The sequence below is a fragment of the Metopolophium dirhodum genome, chromosome 1 (assembly GCF_019925205.1).
Source record: "Metopolophium dirhodum isolate CAU chromosome 1, ASM1992520v1, whole genome shotgun sequence".
In the NCBI taxonomy this organism is placed as follows: Eukaryota; Metazoa; Arthropoda; class Insecta; order Hemiptera; family Aphididae; genus Metopolophium; species Metopolophium dirhodum.
The window spans coordinates 14,370,897-14,391,103 of NC_083560.1; the positions used below are offsets into that span (position 1 = coordinate 14,370,897).

The 20,207-nt window shown below is 32.4% G+C and overlaps 1 long non-coding RNA gene across 1 annotated transcript; it reads right to left on the reverse strand.

The window, feature by feature from the left end:
- Positions 1 to 11,669: 11,669 nt before the first annotated feature.
- On the reverse strand, positions 11,670 to 19,944 carry LOC132952179 (uncharacterized). The gene is made up of 5 exons (XR_009665449.1): positions 19,812 to 19,944; positions 12,777 to 12,956; positions 12,583 to 12,705; positions 12,157 to 12,525; positions 11,670 to 11,852 (listed from the first exon to the last, which is right to left on the reverse strand). It is a non-coding gene; the product is annotated as an uncharacterized LOC132952179 (long non-coding RNA).
- Between the last annotated feature and the right edge of the window lie 263 nt (positions 19,945 to 20,207).

Genomic DNA, 20,207 nt, shown 5'->3' on the forward strand with positions numbered 1-20,207 from the left:
AAGTGAAGAAGAAAATCTGAAGAAGAAAACCTAAAGAAGAAAATCTGAAGAAGAAAATCCGAAGTGTCCAGAAAATCCAAAACATCGAGGTGTACAGGAACTCAGTGTACAAGACAAGGAGAGGGAACACGCAGTAGCGCCGCCCGAACGAATGGTTAGTAGCGCACGCACGCACGCGAACGCGAACCCGTAATACGAGCATCAACGCCGCCGCGTCCGTTGTACGTGTTACCGCTGAAACCGAAGGTCAATTTATTGACACACACAAAAACGACTTGTAATATATCATAATACACGCACCACCGCCGCCCCGTGTCGATAATGCCGCCGAAGCAGACGACACTCACTTACGCACGCACGCATCCGCCGTGCGTACTAACGAAACCGAACGTCTGTGCCGCCGCCGTGTGTATAAATACATATATATTATAATATAGTGCCGGCAGAATATAGTCGCCGTAACGTCGTGTTTGTAAACAAATACTGCCGTCTAGTAGTATCAAGCAGTGTGGGCCGCCGCCGTCGTATTACGTATATATAAAATATATATATCGTATTATCATATACGTTAATATTACGCGCGCTCTCAGTTTTCGTAAATATTTCGCACGGGTCGTCGCTATAGTAGTATATATTATTTATATAAATATACTACACGAGTGCGCCGTGTTCATTGACACGTGAAATAAAATTATACTATACTAGTATTATCATAGAAACCCACTACAGGGTGTAGTGGTCCCCGCGCCAGCAGTTTCGGGGCTTGCGAACTTCGATTCCACAAGCGCAGTCGAAGAGGAAAGTCGTCGTTAACAGTCAAGAAATTCGATTCAAGCCAAGCCGAACACCCGTGCAGACCATCCCGTAGAAGAAAAAAAAAATCAGTAAATATAAAAAAAAAAAAACCATGGCAAGGATCATTGTAACTGCGATACTGTGAGTAAAAATAAACAAATTTATATTTAAAAAGAAAAAAAAAACTGTAACCGTATCTTGATTAAGTGATAGGTCATCAGTACTGCACTCCGTACTAACTGATAAGTACGTTTTCTTTTTTTTTAAATGTATGATTCAGAATCATAAATCCGTAGTATATCGTAGTAATCCGTAATATCGTAGTTAACCTTAGCAGTGTTGTATAATTGCATGTGAATACACACACTTATGCATGTCAATTTAGCAATTTGTTAAGTATCAGTCAAGTAGCTAAGTAGTTAATGAGTGGAAAATCGGAAAACGATTCGGATAGGTCAACCCCAAATTCGGATAACGAATCGAGTAATCCAATAGTACCGCCAAGTCCTACCCCTCGTGTAAGTTTACCAATACGTTTCTCAAATACAGAAAATCCGACATCCGAACGTTCTATTGGAAATATCAGTACTGATAACATCTTCATCATAACTGGCGTATTAATAGACCATAATTCAGAGTTAATACATAACGTCTCAGTAACTTTGGGGGAAGTAGATACCGTTTTGGGGGAAACAGAATATCGACTCAACCTTAATTTCCTAGACCGATCCATTGAAGAAAATCTTTTAGATCAGAATATAACCTCCCCTCCTCTTAACTCTAGTGACCAAACCATGAATCCAGGTACTCAGGAAACAGCTCAAACACAGGGTGGTACCGGTAATAACCAGCAAAGCGGCATGGTAAATTCTGAAGGACCATCAAATGCAGACACTCAAACGGTAACAAATCCTCAAGTAATCGAAGAAAATCCAGATCCATCCGGTTTACGATATTCATTCGGATCAAGAGGAGAGACAATAGGACTGGAGGCCGCTCTAAAACTCTTGTCAGGCTCGTTCAGTGGAGACAAGCAGGAGAAATTGGAGATATTCTTGGAAAAATGCGAGTTTGCGTTAGCATGCGCACATGACCATGTACAGGCTCGACTTCTCCAAGGTATCCAAGTTAGACTGACAGGGAAAGCCCGTCAGGCAGTCAAGTTTAAGGAAATAAGACATTGGACTGAACTAAAGGAAGCGTTGAAATCTGCATTGGAACCACAGAGGACGACCACTTATCTATTCTCAGAATTGTATTCAACCAGACAGAAAATCGGAGAAGACGTAACTAACTACGCAAATAGGATTGAGCAACTCCAAACACTTATCATAGAGCAAGAGACGAGTGGGTACAGTTGGGTGGTAGCTCAAGCGCTAGGAGCAAGTATAAAGAGGCAAAGCATTCAAGTATTCGTAGAGGGACTAGGACCTCTGAAAGACTTCATCAAGGCCAGGAATCCGTTAACTTTAGACAAGGCCATACAAGCAGCAAGGGAAGAAGAACGGGTCAGAAACTCACAAGAAGCGACAAAGAAGCTATATGGAGCGCCAAACCAACCCACGAAGAAACCCACATGTTTCCACTGTAGTAAAGTTGGTCATATGGCAAAGGATTGCAGAAGCAAACTGACAACGACAACTTCAAGACCTTCTTCCACAACGGCACAAATTAGAAGCATTGAATGCAACTATTGTAAAAAGCCAGGACACCTGTTGAAAGATTGTCGTAAAAGGAATTATATAAACTCCAAAAAGGAAGGCAACCAGCAGGAAAACCAGCAGCAACCGGCCGCAAGCGGTGGGCGCCCGGTGAGCGAGTTAAAAAACACCGGCAACGCCAAATCCTCTACTTCAAAGCAGAATTAGATCAAGATCATCTAACCTGCTATATCGAACAGACCATCAGCAAAAAATCAAAGCTACTTCTGGACTCTGGGAGTGAGCTTAATCAAATAAAAATATCTTCTCTCCCGGATCAGACAATCGTGTATGAAGACGTCATATATCACCTGAAGGGCATTAATGACCAGATAGTACACACACTGGGACAAACACAACTTGAATCATATACCGAGGATAAAATTATAGTTGCAATGTTCCAAGTAATCCATTCTGCATTCCCGATCCCCAATGATGGTATCCTTGGACGTCCATTTATGGTGGAAAACAAAATCATTCTGAATTATCAGACTAATGAAGTTATTATTCCTGACGGGGCTAAAATAGTGCTACAACCCCGCACTGAAACCCTTGTAGGAATAGAAGCAGGGAATCGCGCAGAAGACGAAATCATCATGATCGAATGTCAAGAAATCACGAAATCAGTCACTTGCAGCAACGCCGTAACCAAAGTACAAAACAAAAGGGTGTTAGCCACATTCATCAACCCTACTGAAGAAGGATTAGGCTAAAGACGCCAAATTTAAAGGAACTGGTCCGCGAGCAGTTCAGGGAAGCTTTGATCCATTCGGTACAAGTCACGGATCGACAGGAAGAACCTCATGCAAGCAGTAGTCGACTGAAACAACTGGAAGGAGCACTTAGAACCGATCATCTGAATTCTGAAGAAAAGGAATCATTAGTGGCCATCTGTCAAGGCTACTCAGACATATTATTTTTAGAAGCAGATCGAGTATCAGCAACTACAGCGGTGACGCACAGGATCAAAACCTCAGAAGCGGTTTCACCAATTCACGTGAAGCCCTACCGGTTACCACAAAGGCATAGACAGGAAATTACGGACCAAATGGAGGCCCTCGAACGGGAAGGTGTGATTAAAGCTAGTGAATCACCTTGGAACGCTCCACTCTTAGTAGTCCCGAAGAAACCCGACATCAATGGCCAGGTTAAATACCGTGTCTGTGTGGATTTTCGCCGACTGAATGAGGTCACGATAGGAGATGCTTTCCCACTTCCAAATATTGTGGATATTTTGGACCAACTAGGCAGGTCAAAATATTACAGTACCTTGGATTTAGTCCATGGGTACCACCAAATTTTGATGGATCCCTCCGACCGTAGTAAAACGGCGTTCTCTACAGACCGGGGACATTTCAAATTTGAACGAATGCCATTTGGTTTGAAGGGAGCTCCAGGAACCTTCCAGAGGCTCATGAATAAAGTTTTGATCGGTATAAATGGAATCAAAGCATTCGTATATCTAGATGATATCATCATCTATGCAAAAGATCTAAATGATCATTCACAGAAAATCACCAAGATTTTTCAGAGACTCCGCCAATATAATCTCAAACTTCAACCACTGAAGTGCGAATTTCTCCGAAAAGAAGTTAATTATCTCGGACATCAAATCACTGACGAAGGAGTCAAGCCAGATCCTCAGAAAATAAGTTGTGTGAAACAATTTCCAATTCCGAGAAATGTGAAAGAGGTCAAGTCTTTTCTAGGACTATCAGGTTACTACAGAAGATTCATCAGAAACTACGGGCAGATCGCTAAGCCACTGACCTCATTGTTAAAAAAGGACGTTCCTTATAGATGGAGCGATTTATGTCATGAATCATTTGAAACATTGAAGAACCTCCTCACTCAAGCTCCGATTCTACAATACCCAGATTTCCAGAAGCCATTTAATCTAACGTTTGATGCAAGCAACTACGCCATAGGCTGTATTCTGTCTCAAGGACCTATTGGAAAGGATTTACCAATAGCCTTCGCATCAAGGACACTAAACAAGGCTGAAATCAACTACAACACTACGGAAAAAGAACTAACTAGTATTGTATGGGGAATAAAAGTATTTAGGCCGTACCTTTTTGGACAGCATTTTAACGTAATAACGGACCATCGTGCATTGGTTTGGTTATTCAATATTACAGACCCGGGATCACGTTTAACTCGATGGCGTTTGAAGCTTGAAGAGTACCAGTATACTATTCATTACAAACCAGGAGTGAATAATACCAATGCAGACGCACTGAGTCGTATTCAAATAGTAACTACGAGAGCTCAAACCTCGTTGGGACATCATAACCAGTCAGAACCTCCAGAAACTCAAGGAACCTCTTTATAATTAGTAGATAACGAACACCTAGACTTAGAATCGAAGGGCGAAGGTGATGTTGGTTATCAAGCATTTCTGAAAGCAGATGAAACTAAGCTGGGTCCTACGAAGAACATTGCCGAGAAAACAGGAGATCTGTTTTCCGTAGATGTTGGAATCTCATTAGCTCATTGTGTATCGGCAGATTTTAAATCGAGAAAAGGAATTGCATTTGAATTCCGAAGCCGATTTGGAAAAGTTAATGAACTCCGTCGACTAAGATGCCAAATAACAGAGATTGCAACAATCAATGTGAACAATCATCAGGTGTTTTATATAATCACAAAAGAATTTTTCTGGCAAAGAACAAGTTATGAAATTCTCTTTCAAAGTCTGCAGAACCTCAAGTCAATCTGTGTCAAGTATAAAGTTACACAGCTCGCTTGTCCACGTCTAGGTTGCGACCTAGATGGACTGAAGTGGGAAGTCGTACGAAATATATTAAGGTATATCTTCCGTGACTCTCCTGTGTATATTCAGATATACACCCGCGATAAGTTAACGGCAGATAGCAAACTGCAGATCATCCAGGAATTTCATGAAAATCCTCTTGGTGGACATCAAGGTGTAACGCTCACATACAACAAAATTGCACAACAATACCAATGGCAGGGCATGAGAACACAAATCCGGAAATACATAAAGAAATGTCCTGTATGTCAGATCAACAAAACTCCAAACCAGACCATCAGGGAACCTATGGTGATAACAACTACTGCTTCGAAACTATTCGAAAAAGTATTCATGGACATCGTAGGGCCTCTCAACAAGTCTTACCACGGAAATTCGTATATATTAACTCTGATCGATGATTTTTCAAAGTTCACTTGGGCGTGTGCCATGAAGGATCATGAAGCAAACACCGTCGCACAGCATTTTGTTACTCAATTTGTATGTCTGCATGGACAACCAGAATCTCTAGTGACGGACTGTGGAACCGAATTCCTTAGTAAGGTTTTTAAAGAAGTAGCAAACTCTTGAAGATCTTTCAAACATCAACTACTCCGTATCATCCTCAGAGTAATGGTAGTTTAGAGAGAAGTCATAGAACCCTTGGTGAATATTTGCGGAACTACTCTGGAAAAAATCCGCAAAACTGGGATGTATATGTTCCTTATGCCATGTACTGTCATAATTCTTCAGTACACACCTCCACAGGGTTTCAACCACATGAAGTCGTGTATGGATATCCGTTATCAATACCAAATTGTCTAAGTCGTAAGCCCGAACCTCAGTATAACTATCAAGACTACCAATATGAAATGAAACGTCTTATGCAAGAAACGCATCAGATGGTAACAGAGCAACAAATGAAATCAAAACACAAATCGCAAAGCGATATGATCGTACAGCAGTACCATTGCAAATCAATGTAGGTGATAAAGTCATAGTGCAAGAAAAAGCAAGTAAAGGAAAATTAGCACCTAAGTGGTTAGGACCATTCACAGTGGTGGAAACTAATACAGACTCTCCGAATGTGACCATATTAAAAAAAAATAAACATGTAAAATTGCACAAAAATCTATTGAAGAAATTTCATGAATGAAATCTAAATTGTGTTTCAGAATCTCACTGTTATGTTGTGGACTTTCAAACTCTCAGAGTGGACGTTTTCAAGTTACTTCATTCCAGAACTCATCAGGCTTATACTTTGAAGCAATGCGACCTCTTCGCATATCTTACACAAATTGGGATTTCATCACTTACGTAAATCTGACAACTTATTACATGAAGTACCAAATACTCCAGAAATTCCATGATCAAACGGGAGACGTTTGTATTCAACTGAAAAAAAGAGAGGACTCGATCTTAACTAGTGCGTGTACGGATTTCATACAATCCACGTTTCCACATTCCGAGGATAAACATGTTCATCTATCACAGGAACAAATACGCATAGTCTCTTCAGTCATGAATAATGTTAATTCTACCATGCATGAACTACTAGCAGATGATCAAAAATTGCAGCAAAATATAAACAAAATAGAAGAACAATCCAGGCGTTCTGTGGCAACAATCAATGTATTGGAAATACAAAACACTTTCCTGGAGCACACTGCAATATTGACAGTTTTTCTAAACCAATTCGCTTGGGAAACTCAAAACCTGCAATCCATTGTCAACTCAGCATTAAATGGATTGATGCATACAAATGTCTACCCCCCATCTCAATTGATTCATGAACTTAAACAAATACAACTGACATTACCGTCTACACTAGAGCTACCTATAACTGAATCTCATTTATCAATTCCTGAATTATTCAGAACATCCAAGTTAAGCGTAGTGTACATCCAACAGAATCTCGTATTTGTGACCCGTATACCCTTATTTTCAAACCTTCGGTTTAACCTGTTTCATAATATTCCACTTCCGATACCTACAAATAAAGGTAATATAGTAATCATTGAACCACAAGCTCAGTACTTGGCAATAAGCGATACTAATGAATATCATTTTAGTCTAACCGAAAATCAGTATGAAAAATGTGAAACATTGTTCTCTTTTAAGTTATGTGTAAATCCTGAGGCAATCAGTAAATTTATACACCAGGAAAATTGTGAGGTATCTTTGTACAATTCCCCGTATCAAACGATAGGAGCGTGTAATTTCAAATATCTAAGCCTAAATACTACAATCTGGCATAAGCTTTATCTGTAAAACGCGTGGTTATATTATTGCATTTCGCAGGCAGTGACAGTAACATGCTCACAAAACTCTAGCAGAATTCTACTAACGGGTACAGGAAAAATTCAAATTTCCGATAATTGCGTTATATATACAGAAAATCTGATCTTAACACCATCGAGAACCCTATCATCAGAAATTCATAAAGATTTCGTTCCAGTAAAACCAAATCTGCACGCAATGTTAAAAATACCAGAATTAATTAACAGTCATGTCCCCGAGCAAATCGATACAAATAAATATTTTAAAAATTTTAATCAGTTAGCTGAAGATGCCGAAAAACTGAAAGAATTATCTAAAATGTACAACGATACCAAAATATTTGTAAATCCAGACCATCATTTTATTATTGTTTATATTATTGTCATTTTAATAATAGCAGTAAGTCTGTACATGTTGATTAAATATAAGTATAATCTACCCTGACTCTACAGACCGGAAGTAGCAAAGTGTGTGCAACCCATACACTCCTCTACAAATTCTAAAAGCTTCAGAGCATCGGAACTCACGGATGAAGTGAAACATGGTGATCATTAGACCCCCATGTTTCATGTAGTCCGGGGGGTGTTGTGAACCCCTGTCTGTATGCTATACACAGTATGATATATAGTAATAGTATAATATAGAATAGTGTGTAAGCATATTAATATGTGAACAGGCAGAGTCACACGGGCTAAGGGAATTCGCTGTGTGGACAGTTTTGAGCCCGAGCGAGCCCCTACCGTGTCTCGCTGTCTGTATAAGAGTTAGTGTAGTACTGTCAGACCATCGAGCAGAACCTCTGTTAATCTTTTAAGTCTAATTATTTAAATCTAAGTATTCTGTACAACTGATTATATTAATAAAGTATTAGTGATAACTCCTACACCACGTATTTCTTATTAGCGAACAAACTCGGTTTTGGAGACGTCCATAACAGCCCCAAAGTTGGTTAAATGGTCAATCGCGATCGACTGATCGATCTTGGACGATTTCTAAGTTGTTAAAATGTATCAATTTTATTATTCTTATACATTTCTCATTTACTAAATACAGATTCCCACATCTGAAACGGTTAGATATGTAGGCCTTAACTTGGATAAGCACCTCACTATTGGAATTAAGAGACTTGTCTGAAACGCCTTTCTTCGCAGGCTACGAACTCGACTCACAAATAATAAATACTCCAGTTTGAAAATTAAAGTTCTTAAGTATAAAACCTTACTCAGACCTCTATCTCTATGGACATATGGTCTCCAACTATGGGGTACAGCAAAAGTGTCCAATACCAACAAAATTCAATAATTTCAGAATATTACCCTTAGGAAAATAACTAATGCTCCATCCTTTGTTTCTAATTATGCTTTACTAATGCTATACTATGCTTTAATGACTTGTCAATTAAAACCGTGACAAAATAAGCTACTCGCTTCTACAAAATCTTTCATGCCCGTTTACAAACACACCAAAACCAACTCATTAAAAACCTATCCACCCAAACATTATCTGGCAACCCCAGGCGTCGTCTAAAAAGGAGCTGGTGCCGTGACTTGTTAGGGAACTAATATGAGAGAAGGGAAAAAAAGTATATATAATATATTATAGTTGGATTCATACAACGCCCAGTCAAGTGCCACTACTGGGTGGCTTCTTATCAAGTACTCATGTATTATAACCATAATCAAATATGCTTATTGTGCATCAGCTGTACATATTGTATATTATTATTGTGTAAAATAAAAAAAGAACTAAATACAAACATACAGTTATTAAAAACATTTATTTCTGTTTAACCTGTTGGTGTGAAATGGCATTGTTTCACATGAAAGTTATAAAAGCTGAATAGGTACCTAGCTATACTTTCTGATGATCATTTAGACTTAAGCTATATAATTATGACTTAATTATATAAAATAATTTTTTCACATTAGTCGATTCTAAAAGGAAAAATATACCTTCAGTGATCAAAAAAAAATTTGTTCACCCCTGCAATAGGCAATTATTTACATTATTTTTCATCATAACATACCTTTAGTAAAAAAATGTTCATCATCGTTGGACGACGACTGTGCTATATATAAACATATAATGGTCATAAACTCGTAATTGGACATCAGTGTGACTATACTGGTATATGTATTTTAGGAATAGACTGTGAAATGTATAGTTTGGATCAGTGTTGTCACAAACAGTGTGATATGATTTGGATAAATATTTAGTGGTTAATTATAATATCATTTTTTAGAACTTAAATGTTATGTTGTAATGTGTTGTTTGAGAAAGATAGGTATTTAAAATAATCAGAAAGCCGTAAAATTCCAGAAAATAAATTAGCGGAACGTATAAATCCCGGAACATATTTACCTGGACCGTATATCGCCGGAATCCAAAAACCGTATTTTACCGGAACTTATTTATCCAAAATCAAATCCTTATTCATCCGCAGCGTATATACTCGGAATCTAAAATTTGAAAACAATATCTGTCTAGAACGTATAATTCTTGAAAGTAATTATCAGGACCGTATGTGACCGAAATTTATTTATCAGGAACGTATGTTGCCGGAATCCGAAAACTGTATTTTTCAACAGATATTTCCGGAATTATAAGCCTTGAAAATCATATTTCCACGGAACTTATATACCCGAGAATCAAATCTAGAAATCAATTTTTTCGGGAACATTTTATTCCAAACAGTATAAATTCGGAAATGTTGTAAATGTTAATTATATTTTAAGATATTTTCAGACTGTTCTGAATTTACTTTTTAAATATAAATTTCTTTATACTTAAAAATATTTAAATTAGAAAAATATATTTACAAATTACAATTCTAATATTTTTAGATTTTAGTTTAATCTAATTTTAATAGAATAGAGGTAAAAATTACCAACAATGTCATAATAATAGTTAGAATTGTGTAGGTTTGGTACACAAATCTTATATGTTAAATATTACTAAATTAAAATATTTACATAAATTATAATATCTTCTTAGACAAATATTACTGAGAAAAACTTACAAATACTTTAACAAACGTTTATATATTAATAATAACTATTATTTATCGCCTCTTAATAACTCCATTAGAAGATTGAAGCTTTGCCCTTCTCATTCTTTACTCTTTATTGACAACATTTCTTTTCCAACCTATTAACAAACCACATCAATTAATACAAATTTAGTACAACTACAGAACTTACTAGCTAGTATTAATTTAGGATTAGGTTCAAAAATTATAAGAATATTAAACTAGCAAATTAAATATTTCAAATTTGAATACTAATATCATCTCACCATTAATCAAATTTCATATCATAGCTACATAAAATGATTCAAATTTTGCTTGAATGTTTAAATACATACTCACATCCAAATGCGACATGAGTTATCAACAATGTTATTTTCTTAATAGGATGCCATAACCATGTTTATTGACTCCGTCTCACAAATGTATAACATTCCCAATTGTACATTCTAAATATTTCATTTAACTCTGTTATATTTTACTTTGGAGTGAACTATTTTACCAAATTTAGAAATATAAATATTATCTAGTGAATGACAGGTTTTTTTTTTATATTTTAATTTTAAAGCGAGTATAAACATCTTAAAAATTTAAATTCGTAGTTAAATTCATCAAAAAATGTTCTCATTAAATAATAATCTTACTTCTAAATTTGATAATAGGTCAATTCACTCTAAAACTAAACATACAGAGTTAAAATAATTATTCAAAACATAAAATTTGCGTTTGTAAGACAAAGACAATACGTGAGATACAAAACTTTTTCTGGTTCTTTCAAATCAATTGCATCTGAAACCATAATTAACAAATTAAATTCATCTGTTTGTAAAGCACAACATTTACATTTTATGACTGAGAATTATGTCAATGAGTGGTAAAACTCTTTGATCTGAAAAAATGTTAAGTATTATAAATTTGTTTTTTTAAATATGTTATAGATAAATTATCACCGATTGGTAATGGTTCTGTATAACCTTTTCAATGATGAAAACTTTTATGAAACTGGAATAATCAAATAAAATAAAAGTGCTTTATTACACAGAATTAAAGGCTTAAGTCTAAATGATTATCAAATCCCGTTAAAATGTGTTTAATTTGTTTGTGGATAAATGTATTATGGTTCAAAATGTATTCGTGATTCAAGTATACTTTTATAATAATTGCCCATATTGGTTTTGTTACAATCCGTGCATTTAACAAATTAATGATGAAATCGACATTTCTATCATTAATTTTTATGGACAGGTCCAAGTTGTATATATTGTTATCTTCTTCCAAAATTGTAAATTTCAAATACCTGTAATTAAATTAATTTTAAATTTTGTAAGATGTTTTTACTTTTTAATATTTTTTATTCACTTAACATTTTAAAATTTAACTATATGCTCCAATTTTTTACCCTCTATAATATTTTGATTTTATATAACAAAAAATTACATGAATAATATTTAAATATTATTTTTTGAGTAAAAAATTATTTACATTTGTGGAACGTCAGAATAAGCAGTATTAAAAATCAATATGTTTGATTAGTAAATTATTAAAAAAGATTAATTTAATTTAATATATCTGTGCCTTGTACTGTAAAATAATTTGCTCACCAGTTAATCTTAATATGCAATAGTTTTTTTTGTGGCACATAGTCTGTACATTCAACATACTCTGGCCATCGTTCTAATAAATTATTTATCACATTATTTAACGGAATGTTGTTGTTCGGCGATGTTACTCTGGTCTTGACATACTCCATCACTATAATCTGTTCCGTGAGAGAAGGAACTCATTTCACAATGTAACTGATGGCGTTTAACGTCACTGTTTACCCTAACCATACATAGTTTATAGTTGTAGTGCTATACAACGCTTCTGCCCAGAATGTTTGAGAGAAGGAGATAGTGCCAGGTCGTTAAACGCTGACAGTTACTTAGCGAGATGAGTTTCTTCCTTCGTGGAACAGACTATAAGCCGACCTGTAAAAAATAAAATGTAATATAAATACTGACGAGATTAATATAAGATAGACTTACCAAATTATTATCGTTCTAAATTATTTGTTTAACTGGAGACAATTGTTGGTTATTTACATTTTCATTTTGCAGTAGTAAATAATTTTGATTCACTGTTTGAATGTCCACCGTTCCATTTTCTTTCTGATAATCAGTTACATTCGTAAAAATGTCTAACCAAGTTTGTTTAATTGTAATTAGTGAGTGGCAATTACCTCTTTCATTGCTGAATCGGAAAGTTCTCCTTACCGGGACAACAGGACATTGACCAGGACATGTTTTCTTCTCACATATTTTTATTTCTCATAGCAAGTGCTTCCCGATTGCATTCAGAATCTACTTCATCGATGATATCATCTTTTATTTCGCTCATTGTGTCTTGTCTTGAGATTCCTCTGTGGGTGGAAACACAAAACACGTTATCAAGAGTCGATACAATGTAGGTAAATATAATATGTTTAATATGCAATGAATCACGTTAGCATTAATGTATGGTATTCTGTCTTTTAATAAAAGTAAGTATCTAAAGGAAGAAGTATTTATAGGCGTGTCAAATATTTATTAAACAAAACAAAATATAAATATTGGCTTTGAAAAGAATTATTCTGTTTTCTTATTGAATAAATTTTGATGTAAAAACAAAAGTTGATTCACTTAATTACATACAAATAAACATTCATATTTGTTTATTTATTTATTTTTTGAATACAATTCCAACAACAATATTAAAAAAGAGATTATCATTACAAATATGTTGGTCGCCTCCAAGACTATGGCTCTGTGGAGATGAGAGTTTTAACTTCTAATCAAATATTAAATTTATAATAGGTACATGCATTAAATATTGAATTTAAATTTAAAGAAAACAAAAAACAGTGAAAGAGGCAAAGAAATAAAATAACTCTATTTACACTTATCTATGGCATTTTACGTCGGTATTGGCTCATGATAAGTTGTATAATTATATGCAATGTTATTGGCATAAATATGTTTAACCTAACTAATGTAGAAAATACTAATAATAGTATAAATATAATTCAACATAAACTATTCTTAGATATAAATGCTGATCCGACCATCATTCGATCTGAATCATTTTACTGTGGGCAATGATTTATAATAGAATTTAAATTTCACACACATTACAGTGATCTACTCAATGGCCAGGTGAATTTAAATCCTATAATTATTTAGTAGAGCGAGTTCTTGGTTAATTCCATTCAAGTAAATCAAAAAACAGCTGAAGAATTTTAAATATATATAAATATACATATTAAAGGTTAAACCATTTGATGAACGATAAAAGTTTTAATTTTAACGGTAACCTCAGATACCTTTTGTAGGGTTTTTATATTCTTAATGTTTCAGTGTACTACTGGGACTAAAACGATTTAAATGGAGTATTAAACTTTACTTTAACTATCACCGTTTAATTTGTGTTAAATTGCATTACTTTTAATCAATAAATAATTATATTTAATACAATAGAAATATGCTGAAAGAAACTATACAATGTTCATAATAATATTATGCTACCCTAATCCATAGAAGAGAATTCTCATAAAAAATTGAAAATGAAAATAAACGTTTATAGATTGAGTTTTTTAAACATATTTACACATTTTAGAAAAATATACCTAGAAATTAACAAACATAAAAAGCAGGTAAGTGGATGTCACTTTTCTGTATGGTAGGTTACAAGTGGGTCACTGTGTAATGGATTGTATTAAATTTGAGTAATAAACACCAAAAAAACACCCGAAATAACCCAAAACCCGTAATATAACGTTTGGGTTTACCCAAAAACCCCGAATTATTAAAAATTAAGTGGCATATCAATTTGTATGTATTTTTGCAACTAATGCAACTAAAATAAGAAATAAGAGATATATAGTAGCTAGAATGAAACAATCACTATAATGAACCAATCAGTAACGACAACAACAAGTTATTATTAGGATAATATATTAATATAATGTTTTATCGATATTGACCAAACTGTATATTATTTACCTAAGCGATATTTAGCGTGCGTATTTATCATTATTCATTGTTGATTATTCAAACATCAAACATATTGTACAGATTACAGAAAATAAAATAATATAATACAAAATTATAATATTTAGTCTTCATCTATCATAAACGTATTGAGTAAGTATATTTCATTTTGTTATGTTGTGTCTATCATCAATGTATCATAGCCCAGACAGCAAATGTTTGAGTAAAAATATCATTTTAACATTATAATAATATTATTCGTGATTATAATATTATTATAATGTTATTATAATATTATCATTTCAAAATGCTGTCTGGGAGGTACGTAATAATATTTAATATTTATACCTACTTTATAGAAATGGGCAGAAAAAGAACTTCTCCTGTTCATAAATATTTTAAGTTTTAATATTTCGACGGGAAAATCAGAATGTCTAATAGAGTCTTGTAGACAAGTACTTGTAGGCGAGCATGCAAAAAACTTAGAGCGGCATATCAAAAGTTTGCATTATGATATATTTGCAAAATATTTGTCTGTGGAATCGAGAGAAATTGAAAAAAATAAGAAATGTTATGAACTGACAACTATTAAGGTTCGTGTAATAAAAATATAGAACAAAATTATACAAATTTATCCATTTGCATTTTATTTTTAACTTTTAACTATAACAGTCTGTATACTCGAAAATTATCAATGACCTATAATTTTATAATTTATTAGTTATAACTTATAACTTATAAGTTATAACACTAAAACAATACAATAAAATTAATATGTTTTACCTACCTCAGTACATTTTTTTATTGTTTAACTTTACCAATTTGATAAATATTATAGTTTATAAATAGAACCTATAGAAATTTGAAGTAAATATTTATCAAATTTTTATTATAGCAAAAGCCAATGACACAATCAAAACTACATTTTGAAAATAAGAAATCAAACCCGAAGTGTATTTCTATTGAGCTTACAGCACACCAACTCATGAATGCTTGTACAGAATTAGTTACGGTTGATGGAGGACCATTTGAACTTTTAGAGGATAGTGGATTTCGTAAAATTTCAAATCCTTTATTAAAAGGTTTGGCCGGTTTAGATAATGGCTGTAATGTCATTAATAAACGCAATGTAAGGTCAAATGTTATTGATAAATCCAATGAAGTTGTGGCAAATATTAAAGACTTGGTTAAAAATAAATTATTATACCTTAAAATGGATTGTGCGTCAAGAAAGGATAAGTCCATTTTAGGAATTAATGTTCAATATGCAGCTGCCGATACAACAGTGACTACTTTACACACATTAGCTATGATAGAGTTAACGCAATAACAAACTGCTGTTTATTTAAAAGAAAAGGTCAGTAAATAGTAAATACTAAATAGTACTAAATAGCAAATACTAAATTGTTTATAATTAATCTTTTTAATAAACAATTGAACATTGATTAGATATAAAAATTTTAAATACCTACTATATTAAACAATTAACAAATTTATTTCAGATCAATGAAGTCTTAACAGTTTTTGAAATTAAAAAACAACAAATTCTTACAATCACGACTGACAATGCGAGAAACTTTGTCAAGGTGGTAGACCTAATGCATAAAGAAAATGATGGTAATAAAAAAAACTTTATTTTTATTTTAGCTTTACAATGTAAAGACTTTTAAGTTTTAGATTTTAATTGTTAGTTTTTACTTCTAAATTATAATAATTGATCGTAAATAATGTTGTAAATTAGTCGATAAATAAGTAAAAGGTATTATAATTTTTAATATACCTAAGCTTAATGATTATAGAAATGATTTTAGTATCTGCACACATCAAAATTGCAAAGTAGTACAAGTAGGTACCTATGATTAAATATTAAATTCATTAGGTATCTAGTTATTTACCAGGAAATCATTGTTAAGCTAAGTAAAATTTACATTTTTTGAAAATTTGAAACATATTTTTCAAGATGAAGAATTGTTAGAAGATAAAACAAATAATAATCAAATTAGTGAAGATTTGGAATTGAATCCTCTAGATGGCTTGGAAGATGATTTAGTGACTGTGATGTCAAACCAAAACAATGATTTTGAAGAACAAACTTTGAAGCCTCTAAATGTGTTAATTCGTTTCTCTGTGCATACTTTACAACTTTGTGTAGAAGATGCACTTAAATCAACATCAGATCGAAAATTAATTTCTAAATTGAGAGGTAGTATATAATAATCGTTAAAATATATAAAATATCTGTAGACTAATTATGAATTTTAAAATTGTGTGAATAATAATTATGGTTGCTCATAGATAGTGAAAAAACTAAGAACTCCAACAGTAATTCAAATGATAAAAGGTCTTCATCCAAAAGCAAAAAAGGCGATCATTGATGTGGAGACTCGATGGGATAGTTCTTGTGCCATGTTAAATCGTCTCTTAGAGTTAAAAGATGTATGTAAAGAATTGAATGTAACTGATAATCAATGGCAGAAAACAGAAATTTTAGTATGTTTCATCTTGTGTTATTTAATTGTTTAACCTTATTTTTAAAATAGTTTACCTAGTTTGTTTCAAAAAGTTTCTAATGTTTCTATAATATTTTTAACACAATGGTAATTTAAGTATTTAACATTTAACTATAAATTTAATTATGTAAATATTGATAAATTTGACAGGTAAAGAACTTTATTACCTGCTAAGCAAGCCACAGTTCAACTTCAAAAAGAAGACCTTACTATTGGAGATTTCTATGGAATTTGGCTTAAGTGTTGCAGAGATACTAAGAAAGTAGGTTCAGGCTTTTCTAAGATTTTATCTACTTCAATGAAAAAAAGAGAAAAATTACTGTTGGATAATCCTATTTTTTTAGCTGGTAAGTTTCAAAATACTATTTTAAATTTTTTTCAAATACAAACTAAAAATAAATTAATAAAACCATTATTGTGATTTTTAATATTTAAACTGTTTTAGGTATCTATTTAGACCCAAGATTTCAATGTCTCCTAGATGATGACTCCAAGTATAAAGCAATTATATTTTAGTTGATGTGTGGAAGATGATTTTATGGTTAGATAAAAATTCAATGCCGATTTCAAATGATGAAATTATTGAATCTGCAACTCATTATGAGGTTGACAATCATAATTTATCAAATTTTGAAGTTGATGATTTGGAAGATTTTATTAAAACTAAAACATGTATTTCTATACAAGAACAAAATGAAAGTGTTGAAGCAATACCAATTCGTTTGTTGTTACAAAGCTATGATGATATTCAACGTTTACATCATTCCACGAGTATTTAACAGTATTGGCAGGATTTGAAGTTGATTAAACCAGAGATATTTAGATTAGCACAAGTAATCCTAAGTGTTCCTGTTACTCAAGTAGGTACTGAACATTTTTGGATTATTAATAATTGTATTCTTTAGACTTTAGTTTTAACTTCTGTTATTAATGTAATTCAATATTAATTTAGTTTTATTAAATATAAATTATAATTTATGATTTAGAACAATAATATAAATTATAATTTTATTTACATATTGAATTACTATTGAATTATAATGTTATATTATATACTGAAGTTTATCAGTGAAAAAAAAATAGAAACAATTTAAAGTTTATATAGAAAATTCAAATTTCAAATAATGTTTACTTTTTAGTTTTTAGTGTTTATTTTAAAAAAAAAAAAACAATAGATAAATAAATATTAATTTGTCAACATTATTTGATTTCAAATTAAAAAGCTAAAAATGTAAAATAATTAATAACTATGTACCTATGTAGCTTTTTAGTGTTTGAACGCCTAGAACTATAGAAGGAAAATATATTATAATATAATGATTTTTAATTTTTCATTGGATGTAATTTTTAATTTTGTACCTACTGGTTGACAATTCATAATGTCAAGGAAATATTTAATATATTATATTCAATATTGATAATACATATAGTGGACATCAAAGTAACAACTTTAAGTTTTTACATTTGCATTTGTTTCTATCCACCACATTTTATGATACTTAATTATTATTTATTAACTATAAGAATATACTAAAATAAAAATAACTATGTACTATACAGGTGTCTGTTGAACGTTGTTTCTCTGGGTTAAAGTTTATTTCATCAGATTTACGCATGTCACTTACAAATGACATGCTAGAAAAAATAATGATTATACGGTGTAATAAGATATTTGATACAATTAAATAATAATCATATTTAAATTATTAATGTTTTGTTGTTTTAAATTTTCATAATTTAATTTATCATCAATTTATTATTATTTGCATTTTATTATTTTTATTATTGTTAAAACTTCTAACTTAAAAGTGCTAAGTATTTATTAATTTACATATGTACCTATTCTATTGTTAAAAGTTAAAAGTGTTAGTATATTTTTAATGCTTTATATAGTAAATTAGTAGAATTTAATGTGGTCTCTAATTTGATAATATATGTTTTATAAGCAGAACCCCATAGGGCATTGCCGTACGAGACTATGGTTTGTATTAATGCTTTCTATACAATAACTTTAAGTTTATCACTCAGAATATTTTTTAGAGTTTTAAAAGCATTGAAGAATTTCCTTAAGTTATTTATTAGTTTATCGATATATATATTCCACTTTAAACGGTCGACAAGATACAGGCCTAAATATTTTACTGATTTTGCTCTTTTAATAGCAGAGCAACAACAATGTCTAGTATCAAGTGTACAAAAGCTATCATGTAGTGTAAATTTGTTAAAACCCGGATTATGATTACTATTAAGTATTAATTTTAAATTGTAAAAATGAGGATTTATCAAAATTAAATTGGTCAACAGAGTCAAAGGCCTATTTTAGATCTAAAAACACACATTCAAATGAAAGTACATTTAATATTCAGTGCATTAACATTTTTAAAAATTGCTAATACCTAGGTATTGGCTATTATGCAAAATTAGAAATATACAATCAAATATAATATACTGTTATCGATGCACAGTCGTGGAGCTATCAAAATTAATCTGTAGCTAGGCGCCCGACACTGGCGCCTCAGTGAGTGAAACCGTTAATTATGTTGTGAGAGTGAGTACTTATAGACCCTAGGATTAAATAATAACGTTGGAAATTTTGTGCTTAAAGCAACAAGTAATTATTATTGAATGGTAAAACAAACTCTATACCTACATATTATACAAATTAGCTTGGGGGCGTATGATCATAGGTACCTTACAATAGAATATTCAATACATACACCAACATATTTCTCTTCTTACCTTGTATTTTAATGCATTATCTGAATCTGTACTGTATTTATGACCTCGAGGCGTTGATATTTACTTGAAAAATATATAAACAACGTGCGCTGTGGCATATTATAACGCGGGCGGTCGTATTCTCGTATAGTCGTATGTAGTTTACGCCCGAAAAAATACAAATAAACGAACGTTAATATCTTATCTGATACGCGGTAGCGACAGGGACGACGGCATTTTTCAGACAAGTGCTTATCACTCCTCGCAGGTATCTGCCGTGTCGGCGAGTCGCGTCGGCGCGGCGGCGTATGTCACGACGACGACGACAAGTCGATTTATTTTGCACCTCCGTTGAACGACGCCCCAAAAACTCACTAACAAGATCGATGAATTTAACGGTAATCAGTCAAAATATCC